This window comes from Scyliorhinus torazame, chromosome 18, assembly GCF_047496885.1.
Source record: "Scyliorhinus torazame isolate Kashiwa2021f chromosome 18, sScyTor2.1, whole genome shotgun sequence".
NCBI lineage: Eukaryota > Metazoa > Chordata > Chondrichthyes > Carcharhiniformes > Scyliorhinidae > Scyliorhinus > Scyliorhinus torazame.
Genome location: NC_092724.1, coordinates 10,887,661 through 10,903,259, shown reverse-complemented (window position 1 = coordinate 10,903,259; position 15,599 = coordinate 10,887,661). Strand labels below are relative to the sequence as shown.

The window sequence follows — 15,599 nt, the reverse complement described above, 5'->3', positions numbered from 1 at the left end:
GCTCCGGTTTCCTCCCACAGTCCAAAGATGTGCAGTTTAGGTGGATTGGCCATGATAAATTGTCCTTAGTGACCAAAGGAGGGGTTATTGGGTTATGGGGGTAGGGTGGAAGTGAGGGCTTAAGTGAGTCGGTGCAGACTCAATGGGCCGAGTGGCCTCCGTCTGCACTGTACGTTCTATGAAAAAAATTATTAGAATTAGGAGTGTTCCTGTGGGTGCCCTCAGCCTGCTGCTCTACCATTTGATAAGATCATGGATGATCTAATTGTGACTTCAGCCCCACTATCCTGCATACCCCCAATATCCTTTGATTATCTTGTTAATCAACAATTTATCTGCCTCTGCCTTAAAAAGATTCAATAATTCTGTCTCTACCACTCTAGGAAAGAGAATAAAGGGATTAAGGGTTATGGTGTTCGGGCCGGAACTGAGTCCACAAAAGATCAGCCATGATCTCATTGAATGGCGGAGCAGGCTCGAGGGGCCAGATGGCCTACTCCTGCTCCTAGTTCTTATGTCCTTATGTTCTAACCATGGCCCTCTGAGAAAATAAATTCTCCCCATCTCTGTCTTAAGTAGAAGACTAATTTTTAAACAGTGTTTCCTAGTTTGGTTTCTCCCACAAGGAGAAAATATCTTTTTAGTATCCACTCTGTCAAGCTCCCTCAGGATCTCGGGTTTCAAAAGGTTACCTCTCATTCTACTAATCTCCAATGGGTACAGGCCCAGCCTATCCAATATTTCCTCTTGGGATAACCCACTCATCCCAGGAATCAGTCAAGTGAACCTTCCCTAAACTGTTTCTAATACAATCATGTCCTTCCTTAAGTAAGAAGACCAAAACTGCACAGTACTCCAGATTTGGTCTTGCCCACTCTCAGCAGAGTTTGAAAACCCCTTATGTCCACTTTACAATTTCCTTTCCTACCCCTCGTTTTGTGTCATTAGGAACGACACATTTGGTCCCTTCATTCAAATCATTGATCTAGATTGTAAGTGCTTGAAGCTCCAGCACTGATCCCTGTGACACTCCACTCGCTGCATCTTGTCAACCTGAAAATTACTCCTGCTTGCTCTGTGAGTTAACCATCCTCCATCCATGCTAATATGTTACCCCCTACCCAATGAGCTCTGTGTAATAACCTCCGATGTGTCATCTTGTCAAATGCCTTCTGGGAATCTAGGTACATCACGTCTCCAGTTTCCTTTATTGTTTCCTCAAAAATCTCTAGTTAATTAGCCAAATATGTTTCCCCCAAACTACGTTGACTCTGCCTTCTTCCTCCCCCCTCCTAATCTTCCCATATAATAGCCATGTGATATCTGCACTAGTGTGTTTTATATTGCCTGATTCTTACTGGGTACTTCCATGGCTTCATAGTTAATTTGCTTGAGAAAAATTGCCGCATACTCACCTTGCACAGCTTGACTTCAACCGATACCTGAGATCTTCTATTTTCACTAAGCGGAATGAACAATACATTCCGAAGACATTGACCTAAATAACTTCACCACAACCGTGGGAGGGGTTAAACTGTTTCTTAAAGAAAACAAAGCTCGTGTCTCCAACCCACCACATATTACAGTTGCCATTATTACTGCAATGGGTAACAAAATGTGCAATGTGTCCTTGGAGAGTTGGGATTAAACCACGCTTCCGCAGCCCATTTAAGTGTAGATTTAAATTCAACTGTTGCCAGTCAGGTTTCCCAGGGTTCAGGAAATCCAACATCAAAAGAGGCAAAAGCTACTAGTTCCAAAAGAATGTGGCTCGTTATTGGTCCAAGGAAGCCATTGCCCCCAACCCCGCAAGGAAATTTTCGCTTCCCACCTGCCTCTCACTCGATCATGCTGCAATCAGCAGCCTTCGTCATGCACACCTCACCCACCCCACCACCATCATCTCCAATCTGCTTCGTAATTTGGTTGCCAGGGACTGTCCCAATGGTCCTTGCTGCAGCCACGTGTTTCTCGTCTTTCATCCCAGCAGCCAGCCAGCTCGTTAATTTAGCACGGTGGGTAAGCAATGGGAGGAAAAATGAAGTCCTGCCATGATATTCGGCAGGATATCCACATGACTGGCGTCACCAGTTTTCTACTGTGCGTCCTTCCCTCCCTTCAAATATTGGAGTCATTGCACATTGGGAATGTGAAAGCATTCCCTCAGCAAAAGGAATTTTGAGGCATTGTTTTCATCAGTGGCAGACTTCCAAGTCACCAGATTCAAAATCCTTTGTCCAGATAGCAATAAGGGGTAAAAGGTTAAGAGGAGCATTTGTAGGTCATGGTGTTTGAGCACTGTTCGCCTGGCAATCCATCATTAGTATGAAAACAAGTTTTAGATGAGTGAATTGAGTGCCTATACAGTATTTTCCACAGTTATGTGCGTTATTACTGCAGAATCCTCACAACATCATAAATGACACACAAATTAGAAGAATAAGTCTGCAGAAATATCATTTTTAGAGATTTTGTCAAGTAAAGCGGCGAATGGAACTGAAATTCCATAGGGCAAAGAGTCAACATAATTTTTCTAATGCAATACGAATTTGCTCCTTTGATGACCTTCACCTTGTGTATTCTGTGGGATATACTTGGCAACATAGATTGCAAATGCAGCTTTAGAGCAGCTGAACATGCATGACTTCGATACGTGCACTTAACTAAAAGGTCATGTTGACAATTTCATCATTCTTGCTGTAGATTTTTTTTCTGACTATCAAACGGCAGGTGACGGGTGGGGAGACCTATACAAGCCAGTAATTTGGATATTGTGTTCCAGACCGTAAAGAGGCTAAGAATTAATTCTGGCTGCAATCAAAAATAACAGGCCCAATGTCAAGTACTGTCAATAGTCATTTTGCAACTGTTTGCCTTTTCGTTTCCGGAGGAAAAAGAAATTCCCGCGATTCCGAAGGAACCAAAAGTAGTACTGCAAATGTCAGACAATAGAATAACTTTATCTCGTGGTGCTGTGCTAATAACCTAGCCTGTGGACACATATTGGCATTACTGCGCTTGCGCTTGAGCATTGATACGTTCTTTTTGTGTTGATCCTTTATTTTGGACTTCTACAAAAATTAATTTTCTTTCACCCTATTATAGTGCATCTGCTACTATTTGCATTTTCTTTAAATTAGTTCTGTTTTGAGATTTTTTTCTCTAATATGCACATGTATGATTCCACATGATTTTGTATAAATTGCATAAAACTATCACCAATTATTCATGTAATAAGTGTGTGATGTGTTGGCCAAAACTGAAAACTGCTAGTAAATATTTAATATAGTAAATATGATAATTACTAAATATTTGTAAAACGTCTTTATATTGTGTCCATTTTGTTTTAATTTCTGTTACAATTTTTATGGCTGAAGGTTTGTTGTATGATCCATCATAATATTGTGTCCCAGTGCCCAATTTATGGCATTCACTGCATTAAATTAGGAGGTTTGGCCCCGAATGTTAAATGAGCTGTGCTGATTAAGGGTGTGTGCGAGAGCTGTTGTGATAACCGAATTAAGCTTGGCTGTGATGCCTTCTGCAATTTAAAAGCCAACCAACATTTGCTGTCTAAGTTTTCACATGGCGAAAATCCATTTGGTTAAAGGAGTCTATGAAACTAGACTCAGCAAGTGTTCTGCAGGTCAGTTGGTGAGGAAAAAGACAAATAATTTAACTGATCCAGGAACTGCTTGGCACTTTTTTTTCCCAATTAAGGGACAATTTAGCGTGGCCAACGGGCAGTGACCCGGAGCCTGGATCAAAACCAGGTCCTCTCGTCATGAGGCAGTAGTGCTAACCACTGGGCCACCGTGCAGCTCTGGAAAAAGACAAATATTAATAGAACTTGAAGCTAGTTGGGGGGAACCACCGTAAAATATCAGAGGAGGATTTGTAATCTAAAAAGAGGATCAGATGTGAGAGAACTGCAAAAGAAGCAGTGCTAGATCTGGTTCTGGGGCATTCAATGGATCGTGTTTCAGTGGGACAGCATCTGGAAAAGCATGATCACTATCGCTAAGGGAAAAAGAAACAAATTTACCATTTCAGGTTGGTGACCTTTTTGTTCTGACGTTATGTCCCGAAAAAAAGTCACTAACCTGAAACAGCAACTTTGTTTCCCTCTGCTGCCTGACCTGTTGAGTATTTCCAACACACCTGTTTTTATTTCAGATTTCCGGAATGCGCAGTATTTTTTATCACCATCATTAAGATTTAGTATAGTTACAGAAAAGGACACTGAAAAATCAAAGGGGGCGATACTCAAGTGGAAGAGGGCTAATTTCAGTCAGCTGAAAAAGGATCTGGCCCCAGTGGCTTGGAAACAAAGATTAACAGGTAAAATATTTGAAATGAACAACAGCAAGCCCTCAGAGATGAGATATACAGATGTATGTGTAGGTGTGTAAGTGAATCAGTTTGGTGTGAGTCGGGGTTAGGGTGTCAGATGGGTCGGGTGGCGCGGCCTGGTTTGGAGACATCAATTGGGGGAGAAGGGGCGGGGTAGTCGGGTGCAGGGGGCTAGTCATGCCAGGTCCAGGGAGGGAGGTTAGTTGGGCAAGTCAGGTGGTGAGGGGTAGTCCGGTTGGGGTGGATAGGGAGTTGGGTTGGGGTCGAGGGGAAGTCAAGGGGATCTGTTGTATAGTTACCCAGGATTTGTCTGCTGAACCCCTCCTGGGTAACTATTCAGGTAAGTCTCCAACTCACACTCGGGCTGGAAACTTTTTCAGACTGGAAGATCTGGGCCAGAATTTCCCTAGATGATTAAAACCTTGCAGTTAAACAGAAAAGGCTGGTGATAAATGTCAGATTCATAACACGTGAGCATCATGCAAAAAATAGGAAGTGCAGAGGATATTGAGGAGAGGCAATCTAAAGTAAATGGTACAATTTTATAGAAGCTGCGGGCATGGACCTGGGAATCCTTCACTTTACAAATAGTCAGGTGGAGTGCAAAAGTAAAGAACTTTTTTTTAAAAATCCCTAGTTAGGCATCATCTGGAGTATTGGCTGTTTTGTGTTTTTACGGCCTTGGAAAATGTGCAGAGGAGCTTTATAAGAATAGTGTCAGTGATGTGGCACTCCAGTGCAGTGACTAGAAAAGCTGGGATTGTTCTGCTGCAGGCAGGGAAGGTTAAGGTTTATTAGAGTTGTCTTAAGGGATTTTGCTGAACTAATTTGACTAAACTGTTTTTCGTGGGGTTGGTAAGCAGTGTACCGAGAGGTAATGGATTATTTTTTTTAAACCCGAGGGAGATGAGAACTTGAAGAGCAGCAGAATGATGATGGAAGTAGATTTAATATTACTTTTCAAATCCCTTTTGAAAGTTAAAGTATGGAGAAAGCACAAAGGAGTCGGACTAAATGAATAGCTCGTTTATTGACTCCTGTGCTGAGGAAACGTGTGTGTGTGTGTGTGGAGGGGGGAGGTGGTTCACGGGGATGTTGGGGTGTGAGTGGATCGGGCGGTGGGGGCGTGGGTCTGATTGCCAGCTGGAAAGATACTTGTGCACAATTCCACAGATGTGACATCTTGGAAAGAGGCGACTTCCCAAAGCTGTGTTTTCATCTTACTGGAACAATGCTGTCATTGCAAGTGCTACACCAAGTATCTTGATGCAGGCTGCTTCTAACTTCAAAAAAAGAAGTTTCAATGGGATGAATTAAGAATTTATTAGTATAATGGATTAGTAGAACGCATTTTAATGAACACTATCAGAAAAAATATTTAAATGTCTTACATTACTTTTGCATGTGTGACAGAAGTTGCAACTGTAGTATAACGGTAAGTGTTAATGTGGGTCTGGGAAAACTGCCCATAGTGTGATGTAAAGAGACACGACCAAAGACGAGACAGTTGTGGACTGGATGGAGAGCTCTTGTGAAGCAAACATGGGGAGTTGGCTCATAGCTTGGGCTATCAATAAACACAATGTTCAACCACACAAGACCCAGAACCTCTTTGTGAGATCTACTGAACATACAACCTGGTGGCAGGGAATGGAAAAACCGAGAACCTCAGTTACTGGAGCAGCATTTTGACCTGACTGAAAACACCTAAAGTAAGGCGCGGAGGGAGATAGTCTGAAAGCGTTGGGGTGAACAAAAAGCTCAGTCCTGGGCCAGGATCCGTTTCATTAAAAAAACCTTCTGAGCTGTTTTCAGAGCAGCCTGTTTCCGTAAGTCCAGCCCAGATTCAGAATCCATTTGAAGGCTGCACTCGTCATGAGGTTTAAATCCTGGATTGGATTGTAAAATGTCAGAAAATTCTCCAATATCACAGGGAAGACCCTACCTAAGTCATTAACAAATTGCTACAAAAAACAAAACCACAAAGAGGTTGGGACCACAATCGCCAAAAGGTGACGAGTGTGAGAAAACTCTTTGGGGGGAAAAAGCAGTTACTGCAGTGCCATCTTTAAAAACCGCACAACATTTAAAGCTGTGCTCACCTGAACTTTAAAGCAATCGTGGACAACAAATTCAGTAAGTGTCCAGCAGCCAGGAGAACCAGTTGACACTTCTATAAATGAATTATACGGGTTGCTTTAAGGCTGTGACTATGGTGACCTCAAGTCAGAACTCGTAAAGGGCAGAATTGTTCTCTGATTGGCTGACTGTCCTTGTAGACCTACTACAGGCCAAGGGAGATCTGACTATGGAAAAGGCCATCCAGATAGTTGGTCTGAAATTTGCCAACAGTACCAATGTATTTTGCGGGACGAAAGTAAGTCATGGTATAGAGCAGCACGAACTGTTCAACTAGTGAAGCAACAATGGGGCAGAGAGACTCCTAAACCGAGGAGGGTAATACCAAAACTGACCACAAGAAAGTGGGTGATCATGTGATTACTGTGGAGTCAAACAACCTCACAGGCGAGAATGATGTCCAATAATGTGAACAATTTCAACTGCCTAAAACACTTTAGAAATCTATGCAAACCAACTAGTGGGTGTGTTTGTGGACACCTTCAACCTCTCCCTACTCCGTTCCGTGGTTGCCATCTGCTTCAAGAAGATCACCATCATACCGGTGCCAAAGAAGAACCAGGCAATGTACCTTAACGACTACTGTCTGGTGGCCTTGACATTTATCATTATCAAAGACCCCGCCCACCCGGGTTATTGTGTCTTCCAACTTCCCTTGGGCAGAAGATACAAAAGTCTGAGAACACGCACTGACAGGTTCAAACACCGCTTCCCCGCTGTTACCAGACTCCTGTATGACCCTCTTATGGACTGAACTGATCTCTCCACACATCTTCTCTATTGAGTAGTACTACACTCCGTATGCTCACCTGATGCCTGTGCCTATGTACGTAAGCCCTATTTTTTTTAAAGTATGGAACAGTCTGACTGGACTGTTACTTTTCACTGTACCTCTGAACACGTGACAAATCAAATCCAAATCCGAAAGTAAGACACCCAGACAGGTGGAAGATCCTAAGACAATGCCACAGTGAGATACCACAGTGAGATTCAACCATGCTTCTTGGGTGAGGTGAAGGATCCGAGATTCTTTTTGGAATATAGTCAATTCGGTAAACGGTCATCTCACCAACTTCAAATCGGATGTAGGAGCCAGTGTTACTTTCCTCTTGGACAAGGAACCGTGGCTGATTACACAATGCCCAAAACCACCCCAGCAGGGCTGTATGGAGCAAATGGTATCAAGCTTCCAGTGAAAGGTAAAATGGTATTATGCTAAACTATTCCTGGAGACATTATTTGTAATCCACATTCAAGATGTTTCCCTTGTGTTTGTTCAAACCATGGAATATGCCACACCCACTCAAAGTTCAACAACAGCTGGACGAGCTAACCAAAATGGGGGTCATCACCCCCGGGGGATCTTCTGGTCCCGCTGATGGCGGAGGGTGCAAACAACAGGAAGGTCCGTCGTCAGCGGAGGGACTGGAAAATCCTGCCGCCAGCCAATGGTGAGCCGCCTCCGCTGCTGCAAAAAATATGCCACAAGGAAATGTTTTCTCATTCCCCTCCCCACCCACCATTCCCCAAATCATTCAGCTAACAAAATGGTGTTGTGCAACGGTCGGTTCAAAAGCCAATGGATCCATCCATATCTGTCAACCTGGCACAAAAAGGCAGTGGCGAGATAAGTCCACCCGATGTCCCCAGTGGACGACAGCCTGACCAAGCTGTCCAAAAGCAGTGTTTTCAAAGTTCAATGTAACGGTGGCTTCCGGCAACTTCTACGAGATGAGAAATCCAATTGCTGACTACATTGATCAGTCCTTTTGGCAGATTCCGTTTCAACCACTTATCATTTGGTGTTACCTTGGCAACTAAGGTTTATCATGTAGGCCATTTTGCGACAGAAAATAACAAGAAGATCATGGCTGTTCCAGAATGCTTGCAGGAAGCAGGATTGACACTCAAAAAGGAATGCAAGTTCTACAAGACCCCTCCTTTGGCTCGTGGTATACAATGTCAGCAGCAAAGGCATTACAGTGGACCCCACCAGAGCTTCTGATGCGCAGAAAACTCCACAAATACGGACAAAGAAACGAGTCCCAAGGTTAGCAGTCAAGACCTACCAAAACATACAGGCCCGAGAACAGTCCTATATGCAATGGGAGGCATCTGCCTACAAAAGGCATTGCACTAGAAACCTACCAGTGGGAACAGGGTGGGGATCATGGAGCTTGAAAGAGAGGGCTTCACAGTCCAGAGAGACTATGGCCAGCCACAGTCATACCTCATTCATGTGGTATGATCAGGAGGAACTGCCGCCACCTCATCCCTCGAGGTAAACCTCCTACTATACACTTTAGCGAATTAAGTCAACAAAGCGTCAGAAACAATATGGCTGGAAACTTATAACCCCATCATGGCAGGGGTGGAGCTGAGAAATGCAGCAAGCCATTCAAATGTCGATGGACCTTCACGGGACCAGATGATCCCGCTGGTGGGAGGGGCCATGAAAGTCCATCTTGCAGCTCAAAATCTGAATCCGCTAAGGGATGCACTTATCAACCGAGCCTGCCACTCCTCCGAATGTCACCAGAGCAAGATCTGAAAGAATTGTCAAGCCTTTAGAATGTCTGAATTTTTAAAGTCAGTGACTTGACATGTGGAGATGAGGCCAGCATAATTGCAGTGTAAATACATTGAGTAAAGACTTGGAAGGAGGTGCAGTGCAAGGGTTATCTGGCATAGCAAGGGTTAATGTGGGACTGGGAAACGGTATTGACCATGTAATGTAAAGAGATACATACTAGAGTCGGATGTGGACTGGACAGAGACCTGTGTAGAAGCAAGCATGGAGGTGGCTCATTGTAAGGGTCGTATCCTGTATATCTGTACATGGCTATCTGTTATCAATAAACACTTAATATTCAACCATACAAGACTCCAAACTTTTTAGTGAGTTCTACTGAACATACAATAGCGACATTTTTTTATCTTTGTGGAAATGGGTTTAGTTGGTGGCACCATTAATATTAACGTGACAAATCAATAGTTTGGGTTCTGTGATGTCGCTGGCATGATATTAGTTGCATCTTTTGTATGTTGAATTTTTACAGGTTTGTTAAATATACTGCACATCAGGCATCGATTTCCCTGTTACTAAAAAAAGATAAGGATCCGACGGAGTGTGGGTCGTATCGGCCCATATCACTTCTGAATGTGGACGTAAAAGTGTTGGCGAAGGTACTGGCGGGTAGACTGGAGGAGTGCCTTCCGAAGGTGATAGGGGAGGATCAGACGGGGTTCGTGAAAGGGAGGCAGCTGTTTTCGAACATTAGGAGGGTTTTGAACGTTATGGCACCGGCGGAAAGAAAGGAAACCGAAGTAGTTGTGGCATTGGACGCCGAGAAGGCGTTTGATCGGGTAGAATGGTACCTGATGGCAGTGCTGGAGTGGTTTGGGATTGGACCAAGGTTTGTGAACTGGGTAAAGCTATTATATAAGGAACCGAAGGCGAGTGTCCGCACAAATAATATCAGTTTGAGATACTTTTCTCTCCACTGTGGGACAAGACAGGGATGTCCTATGCCCCCCCCTGCTGTTTGCACTTGCGATTGAGCCGTTGGCCATCATCGCATTGAGAAGTTTGGGATCATGGAAAGGAATAGTGCGGGGGGGGGGATAGAGCATAGGGTGTCCTTATATACCGACGACTTGCTGCTGTATGTGTCGGAGCCGAGTGCGTCGATAGGAGGAATATTGGAGCTACTGAGGGTATTTGGGTCATTCTCGGGGTACAAGTTGAACCTGGACAAGAGTGAGTACTTTGTGGTGTCTTGGCCGGGGGTGGGGGGGCTGCCATTCCGTAGAACAGGGACTCATTTTAGGTATCTGGGGGTGCAGGTTTCCCGGGAGTGGGGGAGATTCACAGGTACAACATCACTAGTTTGGTGGGGAGAGTGAAAGCCGATCCGGCAAGGTGGGATGGCCTTCCTCTGTCACTGGCGGGTCGGGTACAGGCGGTTAAAATGAATGTGTTGCCGCGATTCCTGTTTATTTTCCTACCGATTTTCCTGCCAAAGTCTTTTTTCAGGGAGATTGAGGGAAAGATTACCTCATTCATATGGGGAGGGAAGGTGGCCAGAGTGAGAAAGGTGCTGCTACAGAGGGGCAGGCAGGCAGGGGGTTTGGATCTCCCGAACCTGTTGTACTACTACTGGACGGCGAAGGTGGAGAAAGTGCGGAGCTGGGTCAGAGGGGTTGATTCTCTGGGTCCGAATGGAGGAGAGTTTGTGCAGGGGGTCGGGCCTGAAGGCACTTGCAACAGCGCCGCTCCCGATAGCTCCGGGGAAATATTCAGCGAGTCCGGTAATAATAGCTTCATTGAAAATCTGGAGGCAGTTTCGGCAACACTTTGGGTTGGGTTTAGGGTCAAGGGAAATGCCGATTCGGGGGAACCACAGATTTGAGCCAGGGAGGTGGGATGGAAGTTTTCGGAAATGGGAAGAGAAGGGGATTAAGACGCTAAAAGGTTTGTTTCTTTGGGGTCGGTTTGCAGGATTGAGGGAGCTGGAAGCGAAGTATCGGCTAGAGCAGGGAGAAGGGTTTAGGTACATGCAGGTTCAGGATTTTGCCAGGAAGGAGATACAGAGCTTCCCAGAGGAACCGGCCTCCACATTGCTGGAGGAGGTGTTGACGACAAGGGGACTGGAGAAGGGGACAGGGACAGCGGTGTACGGAGCTATTCTGGAAGAGGGTAAGGCACCACTGGAAGGGATCAAAGCAAAGTGGGAGGAAGAGCTGGGAGAGGTTATAGAGGAGGGGGTCTGGTGTGAGGTGCTCCGGAGAGTGAATGCCTCCACCTCATGTGCGAGGTTGGGGCTGATACAGCTGAAGGTGGTATATCGAGCGCACCTCACGAGGGCAAGGATGAGCCTATTTTTTGAAGGAGTAGAGGATGTGTGTGAGCGTTGCCGGGGGGGGGGGGCGCAAATCACATTCATATGTTTTGGTCCTGTCCAAAGCTAGGGGAGTACTGGAAGGAGGTGTTTAGGGTAATTTCCAAGGTGGTGCGTGTGAAACTGGACCCGGGTCCCCAGGAGGCCATATTTGGGGTGTCGGACCAGCCAGGGTTGGAAACGGGAGCGGAGGCAGATATCATAGCCTTCGCCTCGTTGATCGGCCGAAGGCGGATCCTGCTGGGATGGAGAGCAGCCTCTCCACCCAGTGCCCTGGCGTGGCGGGGGGACCTGTTGGAATACTTGACCCTTGAGAAGGTTAAGTTCGAACTGAGGGGAATCTCGGAGGGGTTCTACAAGTCATGGGCACTATTTATTATGCACTTTCAAGAACTGGATAACATCGAACATTAGTTTGGGGGTGGGGAGTGGAGGGGGACTGTGTAGATTAAGGGTGACTACGGGTAATCCCTGATTCCTTTTTGTCATTTGTTTATGTAAACATGCGGGCTGATGTTTGGGGGTTGGTGGGCGGATGGGATCGTTGTTATTATGGGGATTGACATATCTTGCTGATTATTGTTTATTGTTGATGGGTGTAAATGTGGGAGAAAATGTGAAAAAGGAGGAGAATAAAAATATTTTATTAAAAAAATATATATATACTGCACATGTTATAGTACTTGAACTTGCATTTAAACAATAATACTTATCCAGACCTAATGATGGTCGGTCAAGATGATTAAAAGTGACATCTTGTTTGGCATCTAGATAAATTGCAAGTAGCTATTTTTTAATATTTCTTTTGCTCTTCCACATTACAAAACCGAGGCAGACTTAAAAACTATTTTGGGAACCCCGCACTCTCCCTCTTTGCGGGACCTCCTACATCACGCCCCACCCTCTGGTGATGTGTTTGGGCCCCGCCCCCCCAATGCTGCCAATGCCCTCCTGATACCACCCACCCTTCCATGAAAATATTTCTAACTCAGGCTAACAATTGTGCAGCGTTCCATAAGGTTGTTTCAGCATTTTGCAGCGATTTGCTGAAGGCATGAATTCTTTTAGTAAATGGTTCCACAAAACTGTAAAAACTGCAGCATTGTACTTAAACTTCTGCTAAGGATTTTGCTTCATCGTTCACACGTGGTTTCTCTGAATTTTGATGTGGCTATGTCCGATAAGCGTTCCTTTATATCGACAAAGTCCAGTTTCAAATCCAAAACAACATCTCCACGAGCCGACCACCTGGTGTCACAAATTCTTTTAACCGTCAATTATTTTCCATTTGCCTGCTCCAAGCCCGATTGCAGCATATTCCACTGATGCATGGAAGCTGATAAAAAGGCGTACAAGTTGTGAACAAAGTCAAGAAAATTTACAGTTGCCTCACAGGATTCAGCTGCTGCATTGCAGATTAAATTCAAGGAGTGACTGGAGCATGGGATGGATAATGCACAAGAGGCTTGCATTGTTCAGTCTTGCTCGTAGTTCTGAATATTTTCCTGCCATAGATGTGGCATTATGGAAGCTCTGCCCACAACAATCATTGATGTCCAAACCTAAACTTTCAATGATGTCCAAAACTCTTGTCTCCAGATACTCCGAAGGGTGAGGTTGTAGCTGGACAATACAGAAATCACTCTTCAACCACTGCTGGTTGCATAAAAATTAATTGATCCACATGACTTGCATCTGGAGTTGAATTAACCATTGTGGAATAGTATTTGGTATCTGTAACTTCACTAGTTGCTTCACAGCGCCAGGGTCCCAGCTTCGATTCCCAGTTTGGGTCACTGACTGCGCGGAGTCTGCATGCTCTTCCTGTGTCTGTGTGGGTTTCCTCCCACAAGTCCCGAAAGATGTGCTTGTTGGGTGAATTGGACATTCTGAATTCTCCCTCAGTGTACCCGAACAGGTGCCGGAGTGTGGCAACGAGGGAATTTTCACAGTAACTTCATTGCAGTGGTAATGTAAGCCTACTTGTGATACTAATAAAGATTATTATTATTGAATTGGTTTGAGTGGCTCTGCCAATATGGTGACAAAGTAATTGTAGGTTCTGTGCATTTAAAAAGTTGTCCTATTAGCAGGGCACTCGGTCCATTGGAGACGGAGCATCGCGGGTGGGCCAGCTGATGGCACTCCGGGGTTGCGACTGCATGTGGCACACGCCCCGATGACACCGATTTAGAGGGGGTGGAGCACCGCGAACCAGTGTCAACCCAGCGCCTACCCCGATTTTGGCGTTGAGAGCCATTCTCTGCCCAATTGCCGTTCTAGATTTTGGCGGCGGGCTACGGGCACCCCTGGTGTCTTGGCGCAGATTTGAAGGGTGGAAGGGCCTGTTCCTGTGCTGTACTGTTCTTGCTTCATATTGACTGATCTGTCTTGATTTCAACAGATATGAATTTTCAGAAAGATCCGGCTTCATTTGCCTTCAGCCTGACCTGCGGGTTGGGTCACCCCTGTCGCTGCTGCCCTTGGCTCGCAGGTGTGCTAGTGGTGGCTCATTGTCTGCCAGGCTGCTGCTGATTCTGTCCTGGCCTCTACTCTCACCCTCGCCAGTCTGATTGCCGGCCAACCCCCTCACTCTGCCCTTGCCTCTGGTCGAGTGGCCCTGCTGCTTCCCGAAAATCATGACAGTGGCACCTGCCTGGCCCTTGCACCTCCTGTGTTCACACGTCTCACTCGGGTGCCCGGCCTCGAGCCTCGATGCCCGCATGTGCTCCTGTCTGGATGCTGCTACTGGCTGCCTGGCCGCTGCCCCCGTCCTCGCCAGTCAGTCCCAGCCTCTGGCTCTGATCGCGTTGACCCGCTGGCCACTGCTCCCTGAAAACCACAACACCGGTGCTTGCCTGGTTTCAAACCTGACTACTCAACCCTCACTCAAGGGACTGGCCTCCAACCTCGACGACCATGTGTACCTCTGGCTGGCTGCTGTTGGGTACTAGCTTTATCTGGCTTGTCTGGCCTTTGTTCTTTCTTTGGTTGATTTCCCTCCCACTCTCCTGAGTCATGGCCTGGAGGTCGAAAGTCAGCCTGCTGCTCTTCTCGATGGCTGTTGGCCTCTTCGGCTTCGTCTCACTGAGGCTTTGCAGACTCGCACCCCGCTGTAAGGTCGGCGACCTGACTTTTGCCTCAGGCTGTCAGGCTGAATGTCAGAAACCTGGCTGCTGCTTCACTCAAAGTTCAGAAACTTCACACCAGACAATTAAGAGTTCCGTCTGAACTGGTCCAACCCGAATAAAAACATTGGGTTTTTTAGTGTTTAGTTGCACTGGAACACCTTGACATAACTAGTTCTGGAGTACAAGTCATCAGTACTATTGCTGGAATGTTGTTAGGTCCTATAGCCTTCGCTGAAGACTGGCATTTGTAATGCTGGGTTCCTCCGAGGAGGCCGAGATGGATCACTTGCTCATCACTTCTGGCTGAAGATGGGTGCCAATACTTCACACTTATCTTTTGCACCGGTGTGCTGGGCTCTCCCATCATTTGAGGATGGGTAAATGTGGAGTCTACTCCTCCATTTAGTTGTTTAATTGCCCACCATCATGATAACAGGACTGCAGATCTTTGATCTGACCTGATGCTTGTGGGATTGCTTAGCTCCATCTGTTGCATGCTGCTTTGGGTTGCAGGTAAGTCTTGTGTAGCTTCACCAAGTTGAACCCTCATTTTTAAGTATCCCTGGTGCTGCTCCTGGCATGCCCTCCTACACTCTTTCATTGAACCAGGATTGATGTCCTGGCTTGGTGGTAATGGTAGAGTTGGGGATATGCTGGGCCATGGGGTTACGGATTGTGGTTGTATATAATTTTTTTTTTTTAATTTAGAGTACCGAATTATTTTTTTCCAATTAAGGGGCAATTTAGTGTGGTCAATCCACTTACCCTGCACATCTTTGAGTTGTGGGTTTGGGTTGTGGGGGTGAGACTCACGCAGGCACGGGGAGAATGTGCGAACTCCACACGGACAATGACCCAGGACTGGGATCGAACGCGGGTCCTCAGCACCGTAGGCAGCAGTGCTAACCAATGCGTCACTGTGCCACCCCTTTGGTTGTAGAAAAGTCTGCTGCTGATGGCCCACAGCACCTCGTGGTTGCCAGATTGAGCTGCTAGATCTGTTTGAAATGTATTCCACTCGCAAACTGGTAGTGTTTCACAACATGATGGAGAGAATTCTCAATGTAAAAGCTGG

At 45.9% G+C, this 15,599-nt stretch overlaps 1 protein-coding gene across 5 annotated transcripts in view; it reads left to right on the top strand.

Moving 5' to 3' along the window:
- The window catches only part of LOC140394943 (PWWP domain-containing DNA repair factor 3B-like), an 82,041-nt gene that overhangs the window by 28,438 nt on the left and 38,004 nt on the right, over positions 1 to 15,599 (top strand). The gene's annotated exons all lie outside the window — the stretch shown is intronic.